This window comes from Hyperolius riggenbachi, chromosome 10 (assembly GCF_040937935.1).
Source record: "Hyperolius riggenbachi isolate aHypRig1 chromosome 10, aHypRig1.pri, whole genome shotgun sequence".
In the NCBI taxonomy this organism is placed as follows: Eukaryota; Metazoa; Chordata; class Amphibia; order Anura; family Hyperoliidae; genus Hyperolius; species Hyperolius riggenbachi.
In genome coordinates this window covers 203,669,309-203,688,933 of record NC_090655.1, presented here as the reverse complement: position 1 = coordinate 203,688,933, position 19,625 = coordinate 203,669,309, and the positions used below count along the sequence as shown (strand labels likewise).

Below are 19,625 nucleotides of genomic sequence, written 5' to 3'. Positions count from 1 at the left end.
GGCTCACAGGAATCTACTATCATAGAGACAGCAGAATGAGTGAGCTGCGGCAGGCAGAGAGTTATGTGGATGGTGGAAGTGACAAGAGCAGTGAGAACGTGCGGCATCAGTGAACTGAAGTCTATGCCCTGGAAGCCACAACAGCATCAAAACAGGGTGTAGATTTCAAGTAGCATCATCCTTAACTGGTTAAGTCTTAGTGTGTACTAAGTCTAGTACACACCATGCAATGGTACTTCAGATTTTATGCCCGATTGAGGAAAAGATCAATATTCCAATCTGACATTGGTCAGATAAAAAAGAAAGAAAACATATACATGCATGTTTCTTTCACATTCTGACCAGATTTCCTATCATTTTTCTGAATTGATATCAATTGAAAATGGATCAAAAGGACATACACATGGAACGATAGCCAGTATTTCAATGAATTATTTCCAAAATGTCCGATCTTCTTCTCGATTGAGAAAGGGATGTATCTTCTTGATCTTGGGATTGGTTGATTGAAGTCAGTAGGTTTTTTCCTTTTTGCCTTATCCCATCTTTTTCTCGATTGGACAAAGAATCTGAAGTAAATTTGCATGATGTGTACTAGCCTTCAGCATTGTGCTTTGTGTAGATCAGTATGCCTATACCTGCAAGAAATGATTATGCCAAATGACCACTCACAGCTCATGTACAGCCAATCCCAATTAACTTTCAGTGGGTGTGAAGTATCCAGGTGATCACCAGTTACCTTTCAGATCCAATATCTCAATCTCCACCAGGATCTTCACCTATAGCCAAGCCCCCACTTGAACAGGAGATTGATTATGTCTACTCGACTTTGGTTGCCCACAGGACTTATTTGTGTAAAGTATTGGATCTGAGGTTACCAATGAAACACCCAAAAAACAGCTAATACCGAGCCCAGAAATGCAGCCAAAGTTCATACACAGGAGGTGAGATGACCCAAGGGTTAAACAACCTATTAATCAGGAACCAGTCAGAGGCAGAGGTCACACACAGAAGATCCAGGGGATGAGACAGAAGCATAGTCAAACCATAGCAGAGGTCAATCTAGGCATCAAACTTTGTAAGTCAAACATGCTGAGGTCAGTAAGCAAATAGAGCAATACGAAAACACACCCAAAACTAAATAGGAAGCTGGACAGCATAACGACATGAATCCCGGACAGAAAAGGACTTTTATACTACAGGCAGCCAATCAGAGAGCAGGTGCAAACCAAATTTATCACACCACTAATTAATCCAGAGTGTTCTAGGTGAACTAATGGCCTAGAACATAACGGGAACGTACAAAACAAGTGCGTGTATTTTGAGAATTTACTGAGTTCCGATTCCTTGGACTGTAAACACTTGGACTGTAAAAATTGAGAGGAAGAAGAAAGCAACATGTAAGAAATGTTTTGAATGTCTGTTGAAATCTTTCCAATGCATTTATTAAAACTGAAGAAAGCTATTTTACATTTCTCAAAGAAAGTGGAAGTTCACCTAAAGTGTAGACAAATAAACTTAACCTGCTGAGCGGTCTGGACGAGCTCAGCTCGTCCAACACCGCCAGAGGCTGCCGCTCAGGCCCTGCTGGGCCGATTTCCACCAAATAAAAAGCAGCACACGCAGCCGGCACTTTGCCAGCCGCGTGTGCTGCCTGATCGCCGCTGCAGCGCGGCGATCCGCCGCGTGCAGCGGCGAAAGAGGGTCCCCCCAGCCGCCCGAGCCCAGCGTAGCCGGAACAAACAGTTCCGGCCAGCGCTAAGGGCTGGATCGGAGGCGGCTGACGTCCATGACGTCACTCCGCTCGTCGCCATGGCAACGAGGGAAGCGAAACACGGAGGGCCGCTCATTGCGGCCTTCCGTGTTATTTCTTGCCGCCGGAGGCGATCGGAAGATCGCCTCCGGAGCGCCCTCTAGTGGGCTTTCATGCAGCCAACTTTCAGTTGGCTGCATGAAATAGTTTTTTTTTATTTAAAAAAAACCCTCCCGCAGCCACCCTGGCGATTTAATCAGAACGCCAGGGTGGTTAATCTGTTGCTGTTACTTTTATGACAGAACACTATGCCTTTGAAAACATGAAGAATATTTTTTTTACTGTCAATAGCATCTACTAACTTTAACACATGACCTGTTCTAATTCATATTTCCACAGTACTTCTTCGGAGGATTACTTCTGAGTCCAGTTTGGGTTCAAACTTGCAATTGGCAGGTACATTTGCAAAATATTAAGGAATTTGGATAGTGTCCAAAATTATTCCTAGGCCCGTTCCCTAAAGGTATACAATGTACAGTATATTTTTACATAAGGAATATATCACAATCAGTGTTTAGCGAAAATGCGATATTCTTTTTGCATTAATTTATCTGAAAATATGTAACGATCGGTGAAGCACAGAGAGGTCTGATTACCGGTGATCTGCAGTATCACAGGAAATACAGACGTATACCAGATTATATGTGATCTGCAGTATCACCGATAATCCAATATACTTGCTAACCTCTATTCACCTGAGTAGAGTGTTGTGATTGGTGCAACAGTAATACAGAGGACAAGCCTCAGTGCAGCAAGGAGGACTGCACAGATTCCTTCCGCAGATCTGAGCTCTCCAAGACGGGAGGAGTCAGACTGACAGTGGGAAGGGAAGTCCGAAAGTGACACTCAGGAGGAAGTGTCACTAACAGGACGGGGGAACCGCCTCCAATCGTGAGGTCGGTTCTCGAGGTCGGACAAGCCAGGTCGTATACAGACGGACAGATAAGTACAATATCAGTAGGCAAAGACAGAGTCGGAGTACAGGCGGGGTTCAGCAACGGAGTATCAGATATATCGGGGTACAAAATCAGGAGGCAGAGGTGGAGTCAAAGTACAGGCAGGGTTCAGCAATGGAGTATCAGATATATCGGGGTACAAAATCAGGAGGCAGAGGCGGAGTCAAAGTGCAGGCAGGGTTCAGCAACGGAGTATCAGATATAACGAGGTACAAGGTCAGAGTTCAGGAGGATAGTCGAGGCAGGCAAAGGTCATAACAGATAATCACAATCAAACTAGTACTTTAAGATATCAACAGAATCTAGCTTAGTGTAGGATTACAGCTCCAGCTGGTCCCGGCACACTAACGGATCTGACTACGGATCTGGTTGCTCCCACGTATGTGATCGCAACGCCAGACACCCGAGAAATGACCAGCCAGTAGTATATATACCCCTTTCACTCCCCAGCACCTCCCACCGTGCTGGACCAATGGGGAGTGAAGCCAGAGTCAGCTGACCAGCCTGGTCAGCTGACTACTACTGACTGCCATAAAGGCCCTGCCTGAGTGCGTGCGCGCGCGTCACTCTAAATCTCGAGGGACCACATGTCCCAGCCACAGCAGCCCCGCTCCGAGTCTCTGCCGACGGAGCATGTGCGCGTTCCGCAACATGCTGCACGGAGGCAGCCGCCTCATGATGCGAGGAGGCGGCTGCCTCTCCGTGCGATGCGGAAAGAGCCGCCCGCCGCTGGCTCATGGTGGCGGCTCTTCCGCGATTCCTCACAGTACCCCCCCCCCCCCCCCCCCCCGAGGAGTGGACTCTGGACAGCTCCTTCCAGGTTTTTCTGGATGTACTGCATGAAATTCCCTCACTAACTCGCAACTGGCCGCAACTGGCAATGGGGAGAATTTGGGCAGTTTACCTGTCACAATCTGAAATGGACAGAAACCTGAGGACGAACTCTTTAAGTTATTGTGGGCAAATTCTGCATAAGGTAAATATTTAACCCAATCACTCTGTGCCTCGGCAACGTAGCATCTCAAAAATTGCTCTAACGATTGGTTGACCCTCTCCGTCTGGCCATTTGTCTGTGGGTGGTACCCCGAGGAAAATGACAATTTCATGCCCATTTGGTGACAGAATGCCTTCCAAAATTTCGAAACAAACTGGACTCCCCGATCGGATACTATGTCTTCTGGAATGCCATGCAGTCTGAAGACATGGATGATAAATAAATCGGCCAGTTCCTGGGCCGAGGGGAGTCCTTTCAGAGGCACGAAGTGGGCCATCTTACTAAAACGGTCAACCACCACCCAAATAACTGACATGCCTTCAGATCTCGGAAGCTCTCCCACGAAATCCATGGACAAGTGGGTCCATGGTTCACTCGGGGTGGGCAAAGGCTGCAAAGTACCTACAGATGCCAGCCGGGAGGGCTTGCTTTTTGCGCACACCGCACATTCCCTGACAAACTCTTTGCAGTCAGCGGCTAACGAAGGCCACCATGCACATCTGGCCACAAGATCTTGCGTTCTAGACGCTCCAGGATGTCCCGCGCTCTTATGAGAGTGGATCATCTCCAAGATCTGGAGACGGAATGGTAACGGAACAAATAATACCCCGTCTGGTTTCCCTTCCGGGATATCCTGCTGAAAAGGACTCAAGGTCTCTTTCCAGTCCTCCCAAGTCTCGGTGGCGGCTAACACCACACTTCGTGGGACAATGGTCTCGGGAACAGAGGGCTGTGCTGTCTCCGGCTCAAAACACCTAGAGAGTGCGTCTGCCTTGGTATTCTTACTACCTGGCGTATACGTGATCAAAAATCTCGAGAAAAATAGCGACCATCGAGCCTGCCTTGGGCTTAACCTTTTAGCCCCCTCGATGTATTCCAGGTTTTTGTGGTCGGTATAAACCGTGATAGTGTGCTCAGCTCCTTCTAGCCAATGACGCCACTCTTCGAAGGCCAATTTGATGGCTAGGAGCTCCCTGTTGCCTATGTCGTAGTTTCTCTCTGCCGGAGAGAACCTTCGGGAAAAATAGGCACATGGGTGTAGTCTACCCTGGAGACCAGAACGCTGGGACAGCACAGCCCCCACTCCGATCTCCGAGGCGTCTACCTCAACAATAAACGGAAAAGAAGTGTCCACGTGTCTGAGTATGGGTGCTGAGCAGAACAACCCCTTTAACTTAGAAAAAGCCTGTAAGGCCTCGGGAGACCAATGAGTGGTGTCTGCCCCTTTTTTAGTAAGGCTAGTGAGAGGGGCGACTACTGTGGAGTACCCCTTAATAAACCTTCTATAATAGTTCGCAAACCCCAAGAACCGTTGCAATGATTTTAACCCCACCGGCTGCGGCCATTCCAGGACCGCGGAGACCTTGGCAGGGTCCATAGACAGACCTGAGGTGGAGATTATATACCCTAGAAAGGCAACCGACGTGACCTCAAAAATACATTTCTCGAGTTTGGCGTATAACAGATTCTGCCTCAGTTTGTCTAATACCATCCTGACATGGGTTCTGTGTTCCGGGAGGTTGTTAGAAAAAATGAGAATGTCGTCTAGATAGACTAAAACGAACTTTCCCAACACCTCCCGAAAAACCTCATTGATGAGTTCCTGGAAGACGGCCGGGGCATTACACAAACCGAAGGGCATCACCCTATACTCGTAGTGCCCATCAGGGGTATTGAAGGCCGTCTTCCATTCATCGCCCTTCCTTATACGCACCAGGTTGTATGCCCCCCGTAAATCCAGTTTTGAAAATATCCTAGCCTCAGTGACCTGTGTGAACAAATCGTCTATAAGTGGTAACGGGTAGCGATTCTTCACTGTGATTTTATTGAGGCCACGATAATCGATGCAAGGCCGTAAACCCCCGTCTTTCTTTTTAACAAAAAAGAAGCCTGCCCCAGCGGGTGACCGGGACGGCCTGATGAAGCCCTTTGCCAAGTTCTCACGGATGTACTCCTGCATGGCGAGTTTCTCGGGGCCAGATAAGTTATATAAATGGCCTCGAGGAGGCATACAACCGGAACGAAGGTCAATGGGACAGTCAAATGGGCGATGCGGGGGTAATTTATCCGCGGCCTTGGGACAAAACACATCGGCATAATCTGAGTATTGTTCCGGTATACCTTCCACCTGTACCTTAGTTAGACCTAATGTCAGTCTCCCCAAACACTGCTGGAAACAATGAGGTGACCATGCTGTCAACTGTCCTGTGGCCCAGTCTATCTGCGGGGAATGAACCTGCAACCAAGGCATGCCTAGGATAATAGTGGAGGTGGACATGTGTAAAACAAAAAATTGTAACTGCTCCCCGTGCAATACCCCTATGGTGAGCTTCACAAGCGGAGTCTGTGACAGGGGACGATTCCGCTGCAAAGGGGAATCGTCAACTGCCGTGACCTGAATGGGGGGTCTCACGGGAGTAAGTGGTAGACCCAACTCCTGAGCAAACTCAAAGTTCATAAAGTTAGCCGCTGAGCCGGAGTCAATAAAAGCTTCAGTGGCAACAGACTTATCATCCCATGTGACCGTACAAGGGAGAAGTAATTTTTTCTCTTTAAGGGGTGAGGTTTGTGTGCCTAGGGTGTCACCCCCCACTACTCCTAGGCAGACCCGTTTCCCGCCCTGTTGGGGCAGTTTCGCACCCTATGTCCTGCCTCTGCACAGTATAGGCACAGTTGTTCCGTCATCCTCCGCCTTCGCTCCACCTGGGTCAGTTTTGATCGACCAATTTGCATCGGCTCTGGTGGAGGCAAGGCCGGAAAGGGTGAGACAGGCGGAGATGCTGTTACAGAGGATGCAGCAACCGGTGCCGCGTACGAAGTCACCCTGACACGGTGACTGCCCCTAGCCTGCCTCTGATGGCATAGCCTGCGATCTACTCGAATGGCCGATGATATGGCCTCATCAACTGTCTTGGGCTCGGGTACGGTTAACATTAAGTCGGAGACCTCCTCCGTCAACCCAGACAAAAAATAATCCATTAGGGCGAAGTTATCAAATCTAGAGGTGACTGACCACCTACGGAACTCCGCCGCATAATCCTCGACCGAACCTCTGCCTTGCCGCAAAAGTTTGAGCTTCCGCTCTGAGGACACAACAAGGTCAGGGTCGTCGTAGATTATGGCCATGGCCTTAAAGAATTCCTCTACCGAGGTCAGAGCGGTATCGGTAGGAGGCAGGTTATATGCCCAGGACTGGGAGTCCCCAGTCAACAAAGTTTTAATAAAGATGACCCGTTGGGTCTCAGTCCCCGAGGATCGGGGTCTCAACTCGAAATACGACAACACTCTACTCCTGAAATTCCGGAAGTCAGACTTGTGGCCGGAAAATTTATCAGTGCTTGATGAATTTTATCCACCGAAGTGGCAAGCACAGTCAGAGGATCAGCGCGTGATTCCATCGGTTTTGTGGTCTGGCGTTCTGTAACGATCGGTGAAGCAGAGAGAGGTCTGATTACCGGTGATCTGCAGTATCACAGGAAATACAGACGTATACCAGATTATATGTGATCTGCAGTATCAACGATAATCCAATATACTTGCTAACCTCTATTCACCTGAGTAGAGTGTTGTGATTGGTGCAACAGTAATACAGAGGACAAGCCTCAGTGCAGCAAGGAGGACTGCACAGATTCCTTCCGCAGATCTGAGCTCTCCAAGACGGGAGGAGTCAGACTGACAGTGGGAAGGGAAGTCCGAAAGTGACATTCAGGAGGAAGTGTCACCAACAGGACGGGGGAACCGCCTCCAATCGTGAGGTCGGTTCTCGAGGTCGGACAAGCCAGGTCGTATACAGACGGACAGATAAGTACAATATCAGTAGGCAAAGTCAGAGTCGGAGTACAGGCGGGGTTCAGCAACGGAGTATCAGATATATCGGGGTACAAAATCAGGAGGCAGAGGTGGAGTCAAAGTACAGGCAGGGTTCAGCAACGGAGTATCAGATATATCGGGGTACAAAATCAGGAGGCAGAGGCGGAGTCAAAGTACAGGCAGGGTTCAGCAACGGAGTATCAGATATAACGAGGTACAAGGTCAGAGTTCAGGAGGATAGTCGAGGCAGGCAAAGGTCATAACAGATAATCACAATCAAACTAGTACTTTAAGCGATCAACAGAATCTAGCTTAGTGTAGGATTACAGCTCCAGCTGGTCCCGGCACACTAACGGATCTGACTACGGATCTGGGTGCTCCCACGTATGTGATCGCAACGCCAGACACCCGAGAAATGACCAGCCAGTAGTATATATACCCCTTTCACTCCCCAGCACCTCCCACCGTGCTGGACCAATGGGGAGTGAAGCCAGAGTCAGCTGACCAGCCTGGTCAGCTGACTACTACTGACTGCCATAAAGGCCCTGCCTGAGTGCGTGCGCGCGCGTCACTCTAAATCTCGAGGGACCACATGTCCCAGCCACAGCAGCCCCGCTCCGAGTCTCTGCCGACGGAGCATGTGCGCGTTCCGCAACATGCTGCACGGAGGCAGCCGCCTCATGATGCGAGGAGGCGGCTGCCTCTCCGTGCGATGCGGAAAGAGCCGCCCGCCGCTGGCTCATGGTGGCGGCTCTTCCGCGATTCCTCACAAAATAATGTTAAATTTGACTTTCGAGCAAAAATGCCATTGAAAATTATTTTGTAATAAGTTTGTGATTTTTTGAATTTTCCTGCAAAAAATAAATTATTTTTCGCTTTCTCGCACTAAAATAAACATTTTTTTGCAGTTTTGTGGTAAAAATAACGATGTTTTTGTGCATTGTCTTCATGTTGCGAAATGATGATATATTTTCTCAAAAATTTTCTCGAAATGCCATTTTCTATGCAAAAAATAACTTTGGCGACAATTTGCGAGCAACATTGATCACAAATACCTTTCACCCCAATAAATTTGTCATGTAATCTGATCAGTGTTGCTTGCAGATTTTCTCCAAAGTCATTTTCACATCAAAAATGCTATTTTCTATTTCAAGAATTTTTTTGCGAAAATAGTTTATATTTTCACGTTTATATGTTTTTCACAGAAATGTAAAAATCTATATTTTACCGCAAAAAGCACAAAAATGTGGAAAAACTTCTGCAGCAAAAAATCTCTATTTTTGCAGCGACAAATTGTGAAAAGCATGAAAAATGCAGAAAATGTCAAAACTTATTTTTGGTGGCATCTTCGCTCAAAAAGTAAATTTAACATTATTTTTGCAAAAATGAGCATGTAGGAAAATGTTTACAATCAAACATTATACATATCACACTGGGGTCTGTCTCCAAACTCAGAACACAAGGCAAGCTCTCAAGACTATGCTTGAAAGCTTATAGAAACCAAGAGTAGGAAAGTACAGCTCCAGGCAGGGCAGATCAATATACTCTATAATCAGGAGTAATATTAATGCCATCCCTGTATAACATGACAATAGTTAGGGGCCATGTAGACATTGTTGACTGGTTAGCAATTAAACATGACATAGCTAGCAATTAAAATAATTAAGCATACCACAGAAACAGTAACTGTGCAAAATAACCCATTGACTTGATTGTAAACGTAACGGTGAAATATGAGTCAGCGATTGAAAACAGTGCAAAGTTCCACATAAGGCACAATAGGAAGGAAACAATTGCCAACACCAAGAAGGCTATCAATAATCAGCAGTCACAGACTTGAATCATGTCAAGCAAGTTCATAACCTCACTAGCATCCAGAAAAAATTGTGTGATCTCAGTCTACAACCCACAGATTTGTGGGGCATTGCATGGAGTTGGGAAACCCTTGACACTTCTATTTCCAGGGGCTTAACAATTTCCTCCAATTCAAATATCCTGGACTCAGTTTGTTTAGTACACTCTCTAAGATTTGGAGGCCTTGGGAGACCCGCATAAACCTTAACTTCCTCCACGTTAGCCGTTACTATTGAAATAGATTCTGTAATAGTTGCTAATCATTGTGAATACACATCCTTTAAAGTAAGCTCTCCATCTGCCCCTTCCTGATCAGCTGTTACATCCCATCTAGAATAAGAAGGGGAGGTGGTTGAGAGGGGTCATGTGACTGGCAGCAGCAGTGCCCGGGGAGATATAATGGTGGTCGGGGCTTCACTTGATTCAGGGACAAGATCTGTAATCATAAGAGCAAGAGATGCAGATTTATGCTGTAAGTATTCAGAAGTACCTGGAGCTGACAATGTGATAATGAGTTTACCAAGTCATCACTGCTGAGAGAGTGCAATGTATGTCTGGACCCCAACGCCATCTTGGGCTTGCAGAACAAAAAGGCCCAGCGAGGCTACACTACCGCTGTTTTTTGCCTTTGTCCCAGCTCTGTTCATAAAGGGAAGAGGAGTGAACATTGTGCCCATTGTCCACCACGTAGAGGGAGAGAGAGTCAAAGACAGGAGGTTAATGTGCCCGGAGCTGCTGAGCATGCAATCAATCCTCTGCCATATTGACTCCATCCCTCCAACTTTATCTTACAAATCTTTAATTTTAGTTTACATAAGGACTTTTACAGTTCCTGCACCACAGTACCTGCCAAAACCAGGGGGTGGCCATCTCCCCACAGGCTCTGTTGGTGTTGGAATTCTTGCAACCTTACTTTGTGAGTTGATTTGATTTGATTTGAGTATAAAATACTATTGATTATTGTCCAAATACTTCGACATACTGCACTATCTGGCTCGTGGACTTTTTTGTTTTCTTTTGTCTTCCAGTTATACCTATAGATGGCCCAAACAGTTTGCAGGCTGACAGTATTTGGCAAATGTTGGCCTGTTCACTGTTCGACTTGAACACAATTTTTTTTTTATTTTTTCCCATAGACTTTAATGGCAGGCGAATGGCCGCTGATTTTAACTGTTACTAGCAAAGCCCCCTTATATGCTATACATTTAAATGCAATGAACATTTAAATGTAGTAAATGACAGATAATGTAGGAAACCTAACAGTAGTGTGTATTTACATATATCAAAAGAAAGAGTAATGAATTTCATGATGGGATTTTCAGGGGGTCCACATGGATGCATATGGAAACCCCTCCGGAGCCGCAACGCTTTGGCCAGGGAGCGCTATACAGCCGCAATATGGCTAGATCCCTGGCAACTTTTCCTATTTTTTAAACATTTTTTATGTTCAGAGTGGTAATAAAAAAAAATGACATGGGGTCTCCCCTCCCGAGCCATTTTAACCCCTTGTCCCCTTGCTAAAAAAAAGACAAATCATCTATACTTATAGATATAAAGATAACTAGATTACAAGTGATGAAAGGAGCTGCAATAAAGATTGGACTTTTACTTCACCACCGGTGCAGCGAGATTACTTTTTTGGATTAATCTGATTAGATTGTTTAGTAGTTTTTCTTCCGCTAATGGGCCTAAAGGCTCGTACACACGCCGTACTAAAAGCAACGAAGGGTCCATCGTCACCACCCGCTGGGCGGGTTTTCAGCAGACAGTACAGCGTGTGTACAGTCTGTCGGCAGACTGATAAGGCTGTTTCTGAACGATCCGCCCGGCGGGAGGTGACGACGGACCCGTCGTTGCCTTTAGTACGGCGTGTGTACAAGCCTTAAGGTATTATATCCTTCAGGGGATTGTATCGTTAATGGCCACCTTTACGGTCAGCGATGCTGTAAGCATTTTTAGCTTTATGTAATAATCTCAACAGATAAATTATCATGAAGTAAAATGTTAATTCCGCTCAACCTCAGTGTCCAAGGCAGTGCAGGAACCCGGGAGACTCAAACCCAAGAAGTACAAGTAGAAAGAGGAGGCTCTGCACAATGCCGTATCCAAAATTGTATCCACCTTTATTAAATCAAGTAAAACACATTCAGCGAGGTGATTGTTTATTACTTGATTTAATAAAGGCAGATACAATTTTGGATACGGCATTGTGCGGAGCCTTCTCTTTCTACAGATAAATTATCATACATGATCCTGAGTATAATTTACCTTCTTAACCACTCTACGACCACCTAATGCTGATTGCGCACGGATTGCTTTTTAATAGGAGGGCGTTTTGGTTTCTCTCAGCCTCTTTTACTTTCTTAGTGGCTCTGGGCTAGTTGGGAATTCTGTAGCACATAATCCTGAAATGGAAAAAGTCTTGTGATGCTGTTTTATGCCATGTGCTATCTTGTAGCAATGCTTATTGTAGAATGTGTTTTTTTTTTCCACAGACAATATTTAAAGTTGCACTGACCACAGTGAATTTCATTGTCAGTGTTGTTAGTCTCGCATTTAACTTCCTTGATATTCTTGCAATTCCTGATGCTGCATGTGTGAAGCAATACCACTATACATCACAGTGTTATGCAACTACAGTAAGATATACTTTCAAGCTACACATGGTTACTTTATTTTATACAAAATCTAATGCGTAAAATGTAACATTGCCTTCTTAAAACAGAAGGTATTGCAATTGTTCTGCTTTATGTGAGCACGAAAGATTTTTCCATGATGCATTTTGAATATTATTATTATCCTACCTAATAAAAGCTAAGTGTCGCTGCGTCCAGCAGTTTTGTCCCTGTGTCCCAGGATTTTTATTACTGCGCATGTGCGCAGTAACAGACAGCTGGGACCAGGGAGCTGGACAGGCGAGCGAGGTGGGCGGTAGTGTTGGGCGAACATCTAGATGTTCGGGCCGAACAGGCCGAACATGGCCGCGATGTTCGGGTGTTCGCGCCGAACTCCGAACATAATGGAAGTCAATGGGGACCCGAACTTTCGTGCTTTGTAAAGCCTCCTTACATGCTACATACCCCAAATTTACAGGGTATGTGCACCTTGGGAGTGGGTAAGAGAGGAAAAAAAATTAGCAAAAAGAGCTTATAGTTTTTGAGAAAATCGATTTTAAAGTTTCAAAGGGAAAACTGTCTTTTATATGCGGGAAATGTCTGTTTTCTTTGCACAGGTAACATGCTTTTTGCCGCCATGCAGTCATAAATGTAATACAGATAAGAGGTTCCAGGAAAAGGGACCGGTAACGCTAACCCAGCAGCAGCACACGTGATGGAACAGGAGGAGGCGCAGGAGGAGAAGGCCACGCTTTGAGACACAACAACCCAGGCCTTGCATGAGGACAAGAAGCGTGCGGATAGCATGCTTTTTGCCGCCATGCAGTCATAAATGTAATACAGATAAGAGGTTCCGTAAAAAGGGACCGGCAACGCTAACCCAGCAGCAGCACACGTGATGGAACAGGAGGAGGCGCAGGAGGAGAAGGCCACGCTTTGAGACACAACAACCCAGGCCTTGCATGAGGACAAGAAGCGTGCGGATAGCATGCTTTTTGCCGCCATGCAGTCATAAATGTAATACAGATAAGAGGTTCCAGGAAAAGGGACACAGAGCACAATGCTATACAGTGGTGGGTGAGCGGTGTACTACTGTTCCCAGCAGAGACACAGAGTGGCAGTAAACACAATGCTATGTAGTGTGGGTGAGCGGGGGTGTACTACTGTTCCCAGCAGCGACACAGAGCACAATGCTATACAGTGGTGGGTGAGCGGTGTACTACTGTTCCCAGCAGCGACACAGAGCACAATGCTATACAGTGGTGGGTGAGCGGTGTACTACTGTTCCCAGCAGCGACACAGAGCACAATGCTATACAGTGGTGGGTGAGCGGTGTACTACTGTTCCTAGCAGAGACACAGAGTGGCAGTAAACACAATGCTATATAGTGTGGGTGAGCGGTGTACTAGTGTTCCCAGCAGCGACACAGAGCACAATGCTATACAGTGGTGGGTTAGCGGTGTACTACTATTCCCAGCAGCGACACAGAGCACAATGCTATTCAGTGGTGGGTGAGCGGTGTACTACTGTTCCCAGCAGAGACACAGAGTGGCAGTAAACACAATGCTATATAGTGTGGGGGAGCGGTGTACTACTATTCCCAGCAGCGACACAGAGCACAATGTTATACAGGGTGAGCGGTGTACTACTGTTCCCAGCAGCGACACAGAGCACAATGCTATACAGGGTGAGCGGTGTACTACTGTTCCCAGCAGAGACACAGAGTGGCAGTAAACACAATGCTATATAGTGTGGGTGAGCGGTGTACTACTGTTCCCAGCAGCGACACAGAGCACAATGCTATACAGGGTGAGCGGTGTACTACTGTTCCCAGCAGAGACACAGAGTGGCAGTAAACACAATGCTATATAGTGTGGGTGAGCGGTGTACTACTGTTCCCAGCAGCGACACAATGACTGGGGGGACCCTGGCTAGCCTGGCTGGAGAGAGAACTACCCTGCCTGCCTACCCAAAGCTAAACCCACAGACAAATGGTGGAGAAATGACGTGGATCGGGTATTTATTTACCCGAACCACGTGACCCGTTCGGCCAATCAGAGCGCGTTCGGGTCCGAACCACGTGACCCGTTCGGCCAATCACAGCGCTACCCGAACGTTCGGGGAACGTTCGGCCATGCGCTCTTAGTTCGGCCATACGGCCGAACAGTTTGGCCGAACACCATCAGGTGTTCGGCCGAACTCGAACATCACCCGAACAGAGTGATGTTCTGCAGAACCCGAACAGTGGCGAACACTGTTCGCCCAACACTAGTGGGCGGGTGCAGGCGAGCAAGGTGGACGGGTGCGGGCGCGCGGTGGTTGCGTGCGCAGCGTGCGCGCATATGCACTGGCGGCGGCCGTAGACCTAGAGCCCGTTTTTGAATAGGCTGGGTCTACTAGTTGATTTATAAAGCACCAACATATTTTGTGGTGCTGTACAAAGTAAGAAACAAACATGGGGTACATATTAATATAGAAAAAGGTATATACAAAATAAAGAATACATACAAAATACAGAACAAACTATTCCTTTATATCCATGAAAGCAAGGCACAATACCAGAACCTGTTTCGGACTTGTTGGTCCTCATTGGTGCAAGGCATGGATTCATATGGCTCTATGAGATGAAAGTTCAGAAAGCAAGTGTTGCACAATACCAAGTTAGTTAATGGTGAGCCAGAACCACTAAGATTTTGTAAGAAACAAAAGGAGCCTAAAGTCCCCTTAGTAAACAGCAGTGGTGGATGTGTGTGATGTGTGTCTTGCTTTCAGAGACACAAAGGAATTATTTGTATATTCAGAACAGATGCATCATTGGGGATTCTTTTTGCTCACATAATATGAATGATTGCAAATACTTTATGTTTTAAGAAGGCAGAATTTTATTTAGTACGGCTTTTTAGCAAGTGGGGTTTTAGGTTTCCTTTAGTCCCTTACAAAATCCTAGTGGTTCAGGCTCATCGTAAACTAATTGGATACTCTGCAGTCTGCACCACATAATGGGGTTGATTCACAAAGGTTACTTATTTTTCACCTTAACTGTAAGGAGTGCTAATGCATGAGATAAACAAATAAGGAGAGATAATTCATGAGATAATTAGGCACATAAGCTAATAACCCAGTCTGGTGCCAGCTGGCACACCTCTATATGTGGGTTCCTCCATGATGCCACTTGTCATATCCAGAAGCAGCAGCAAATCAGTATTGGCAGTTTGGGGGCTGAACAATAAAAAGGGAAAAGTGCAAAAGGAGTTAAAGCCCTAGTTCATTTCTTTCAATGCCTATTGTGTGGAATATACCATAATGTATACAGTGCACATAAACAATTTGTGCTATAATAATAATATTCTTTGCCTGGCTTTTTGATTTTTTTGAAACTGTCTTCCTGTGCCAAGATCAGAAGCTTGTTTCCCTGAAAATAATAATAATCCGAACATTTGTTCAGACTCAAAGCACTCAAGAGCTGCAGTCGCTGGGATGCGCTCAAGAGGCCACCCTGCAGTGTTAGGGAGTCTTGCCTTGAACTCCTTACTGAATAGGTACTAACCCTTGCCAGGATTCGAACACTGGTCCCCCATGTCAAAGCGGTGCCCTTAACCAGTACACTATCCAGCCACTGGATACAGCTACAGTGTCATATTCATTTTTGCTCCAAAACATGTGCTAGGGCTCAGGGGAGGTCTTATTTTTGGGGAAACACAGCAAGGAAGAACACATGGCTATTAGGAAAATGTAACAGTAGTATTTGTGCAGAAAATGTGTATCTGAATCACTTTACATTTGCTGATAAAAGACAAATGATGCAAGGCAATGGCAAAGTCACTGTACTGTTTGCTGAGGTTGATTTCTACTCCCAGAATCACACTTTGATTTAACTCAAATCTAATGATTAAGGAGAGGACAGCCACATACTTGAGAATCCTGCCACTGCTACCTTGTCTGAGCCCCCCCCTCCCCCCCCCTCCCCGAGCAAATAAGACAGATGACAGCAGCCAGCACATCTCGCTCACCAGAGGGGCTTGCAGAGGGGAGGGGAGAGAGTGACAGAAGTACTGGTGGATTGAGAAGGCAACCGAGCATGACATTGAGCAGGGATGAGTCATCCACTCACTGCTTCCTGGCTGCCTCTTCCTACTGCACGGCTGTGTCCCCGCCTCTTCTCCTCTCTGTTGAGAGGTCTTATTTTAAGGGGATGTCTTATATATTGAGCATGCTCGAAACATAAGAAAGAGCTTACTTTCAGGGGATGTCTTACTTTAGGGGAAACACAGTATCTGTCCATTCTCTTTCCTCCATACAAACATCACCAACATTAACATGAACAGCTGAGAGGGGGGCCAGCTAGTATTTTACTGTGAACACAAAGCTAATCACATGCCCCTCCCAACCTTCTCTGTGCTGCTAAGACATTAACTCTCTGTGACTAGTGATGGACAAACACATTGTTGCTCACCGTTTGGGTTTAACGCAAACTATACAGTCCATTTGTGTATCCCCCTATACTTTACCATGGTGCCACTCTGACTCTCCACCCTTAAATCAGGTGGGACTGGACACCAATCAGACATTTTTACCACCCGGGCCACCATCCCCTTCCCCTACAAATCATAAGATTTAAAACCCAGGAATGTGAAATGGTTGAAGAAATGACCCTGCAACAGTGAACCTGTATTGAATACACGCAGTAGACATGTTGCCTTGACAATGGGTGAGTCATTTCAGCAGAGAAGGAGGGGAGCAGAGTGAAGAGACCAAGCAGAGAGATTACCCTGGACAGCATTGCAATGAATACATGCACTGCTTTCTGCATTGAATTAGTATTTTCAAACAGGAAATTATTTCTAAGTTTCTTTTATATAGGCACTTACATTTTACTTTAGGGAATTTAAGTTTCATAAAATGTCTTGCAATGTACATAGATGTCTTGGAAGGAATTGATTTTTATTTCTCCCTCTCCATCATTTTACAGGATACTACAGAAGCAATATTGTGCACATATATTGCATCAAATTTGCTGGTATCGATCTCCTGCTTTGCTATTGGTTGTTTTAAACTAACCTGTTATCCTCAAGTGGTCCTAATCTGAGGTAGGAATCTACTTTGTTTTAAGCATCTTATAGGTGTGAACAATTCTATGTGATATTGATATGCTTGTGTAACTCTGAATACAAACTAAAGGAAAGTTTCACTGAGCAGTAAGGTCAACCAAATACAGACACTTCACATAAGGACTAAAGGTGGACTGTGCCTTTAAACACATGTAACTGTAAGGAGTATATTTATAAGATGGCAAATAAGCCTGCATAATAATTGTGACACTTTGTTTTGCCACACATTGTTCTCAATTATTCCCCATCTTTTTTAAAAATGGCAAACATAATTAAAAAATCATAATGATGTATAATTCTATAAATAGTAGTTAGAATAAGAAAGAGATAGGAGAGTGGTAGAACGAGACTGAAGGGAGTAAAGGGAAAGATGGGGAGAGGAAAGTGAAATACAGTAAAGGGGAAGAGACATGTGTAATTGTGTCTGTGCGGAAGAGAAGAGTAGGAAAAAAGGAGAGGAAAGGGAAAGAGTGAGAGAAGTCAGTGGGGATATGAGGGGAGGGGTGGAGGGGCATTGCTGTAAGGGGGGGCACAACTACTACCGTCTTTCCCCGAAAATAAGACAGTGTCTTATATTCATTTTTGCTCTAAAAGATGTGCTAGGGCTTAATTTCAGGGAATGTCTTATATTTCGATTAGGAAGTGTCTCAGCAGAACATTTCCTGTTCCTTTGTACTGTGATGTTCATGGATTTGAAAGCTGATAACCTTGCTGTGTGCTGGGATGACAGGATCAGTGCTGGATTGGCACTGCACCACTGTGTCCTTACTTACTGGCTGCCTCTTCTTCCGCTTTAACTTCCCACTAGGGCTTATTTTTGTGGTAGGGCTTATATTTAAAGCATGTTCAAAAGGGAAAGAGGGTACTTCTCTCCCTCTGATATAGGAGTCCATCTTTCAGATCAGGTGTTTTGTAGCTACACTTGTTATGTGTGTGAAGATGATGATGGCCACATTATGATGTCCACACTTGTTTTTTGACCCTTGCAAGGTGTAGCCCAGGCCCTGCATACTCTAAGGCCGCCTCTGCCCCAAGCTGTGAGGGTTACCAGGGGTAGGCAAAGGAAAGGGTGTGAACATTATGGGGGCCCCATTAAAGCTTTGCTGAGGGGCCCCATCATTTGTAGTTATAATCCTGAATGGGAGGCAACACAGAAATAGGTGAGAGATACCTGACCAGGATTGCAATATTTTATTTTGCAAATCCATACTGAAATAAAACACAGACATAGGAAGGGGAAAGATGGGGTAAAGGGGAGAGAGGATATACCAGGGAGAGGGGGTGAGAAAGACATGGGGAGAGTGAGACAAGACAGACACTTCAGTGATAAATAGAGGTATTCGTATTTGAGAGGGCTTCTTGCAGCCCCCTGCAGGCATCCTTTCGTTCTCTGTAAAATGTAACCCTGTAAAACACAGAAAGATCATTCATCTCTCTTTTTTCTTATTTATAGGTCATCATATCATTCATCACCTTGAACAAAAGAAGATCACCAAACTGACAACTGCAATATTCATCACTATTATTCTGCTCTTCAGATATATAAAAATGTGTTAGAACATTGCAATCTTCCACGTATAGTGCTCCCCAAGGCCCCTGCACAGTAGCAAAATTGCATCTCACCTGTCCCAGCAACCGGTGTGCTATTTCATTCATTTGTGCTCCCCATCTTCACCCCACTGCCTATGTCTTGTGACCCAGCACAGGTCATCACGTTTGCACATAACACTGGGTCAGAAAAAGCAGGCAGCAGGAAGAGGACAGGGAGCCAGTGCAGATGAGATACAATGCTGCGATCGTGCAGAGTCAGGAAGCATGGAGTAGTTGAGGGGAAGATTGAGGGGGCATCAGCTGGCACTGAGGCCCTGGGGGCTGAATTTGTTGGGGTGGGGTAGCAGGTTACCTTTGCCCTGGGGCCCCATTGGATGTTAAACTGGCCCGGTCATGCTGATCCTATGACTAAAATGTTTACATTCCCTAACCAATTGACCAAGCAGATCTAGTGTTATGATCTGGCTCTGCCTTTACTTATTACACACATGTTCTACATATATGATACTACTGAAGCCTAAAAATTAGTATGGCAGCTAGGCATTGCTAAGTTGTAAAAGGAAATAAGGATGCAGCTTTCATATTTCCCAGAATCAGTTTAAGGGCGCCTGAGCCATCTATATTAAAAGGACGCCTCCATAGACTTCATTGTTGTTTCTACAAAACTCGGCTACAAGGTAGTTAAAAGGGTGCCCAAGTTTTCATTTCGGGCTACAAGGTTTTTGATTTGGCTACAAAAGGGCACCCCTTTGTAGCCGAGATTTTTGATTCGGCTACAAGGTTTTTAATTCTGCTACAAAAGGGGGCCCCCTTTGTAGCCAAGATTTTTGATGCGGAGGGGGGTGTTAGGTTTAGTCATCACGAGTGGGGGAGACTTGGAGTTAGGCACCACTGGGAAGGGGGGGGGGGTCTTAGGGTTAGGCACCA

The 19,625-nt window shown here is 45.8% G+C and overlaps 1 long non-coding RNA gene across 1 annotated transcript; it reads left to right on the top strand.

Moving 5' to 3' along the window:
* Positions 1–11,925: 11,925 nt before the first annotated feature.
* Positions 11,926–18,959, top strand: LOC137536211 (uncharacterized). The gene is made up of 3 exons (XR_011024543.1): positions 11,926–12,063; positions 17,009–17,126; positions 18,601–18,959. It is a non-coding gene; the product is annotated as an uncharacterized lncRNA (long non-coding RNA).
* The last annotated feature ends 666 nt before the right edge of the window (positions 18,960–19,625 follow it).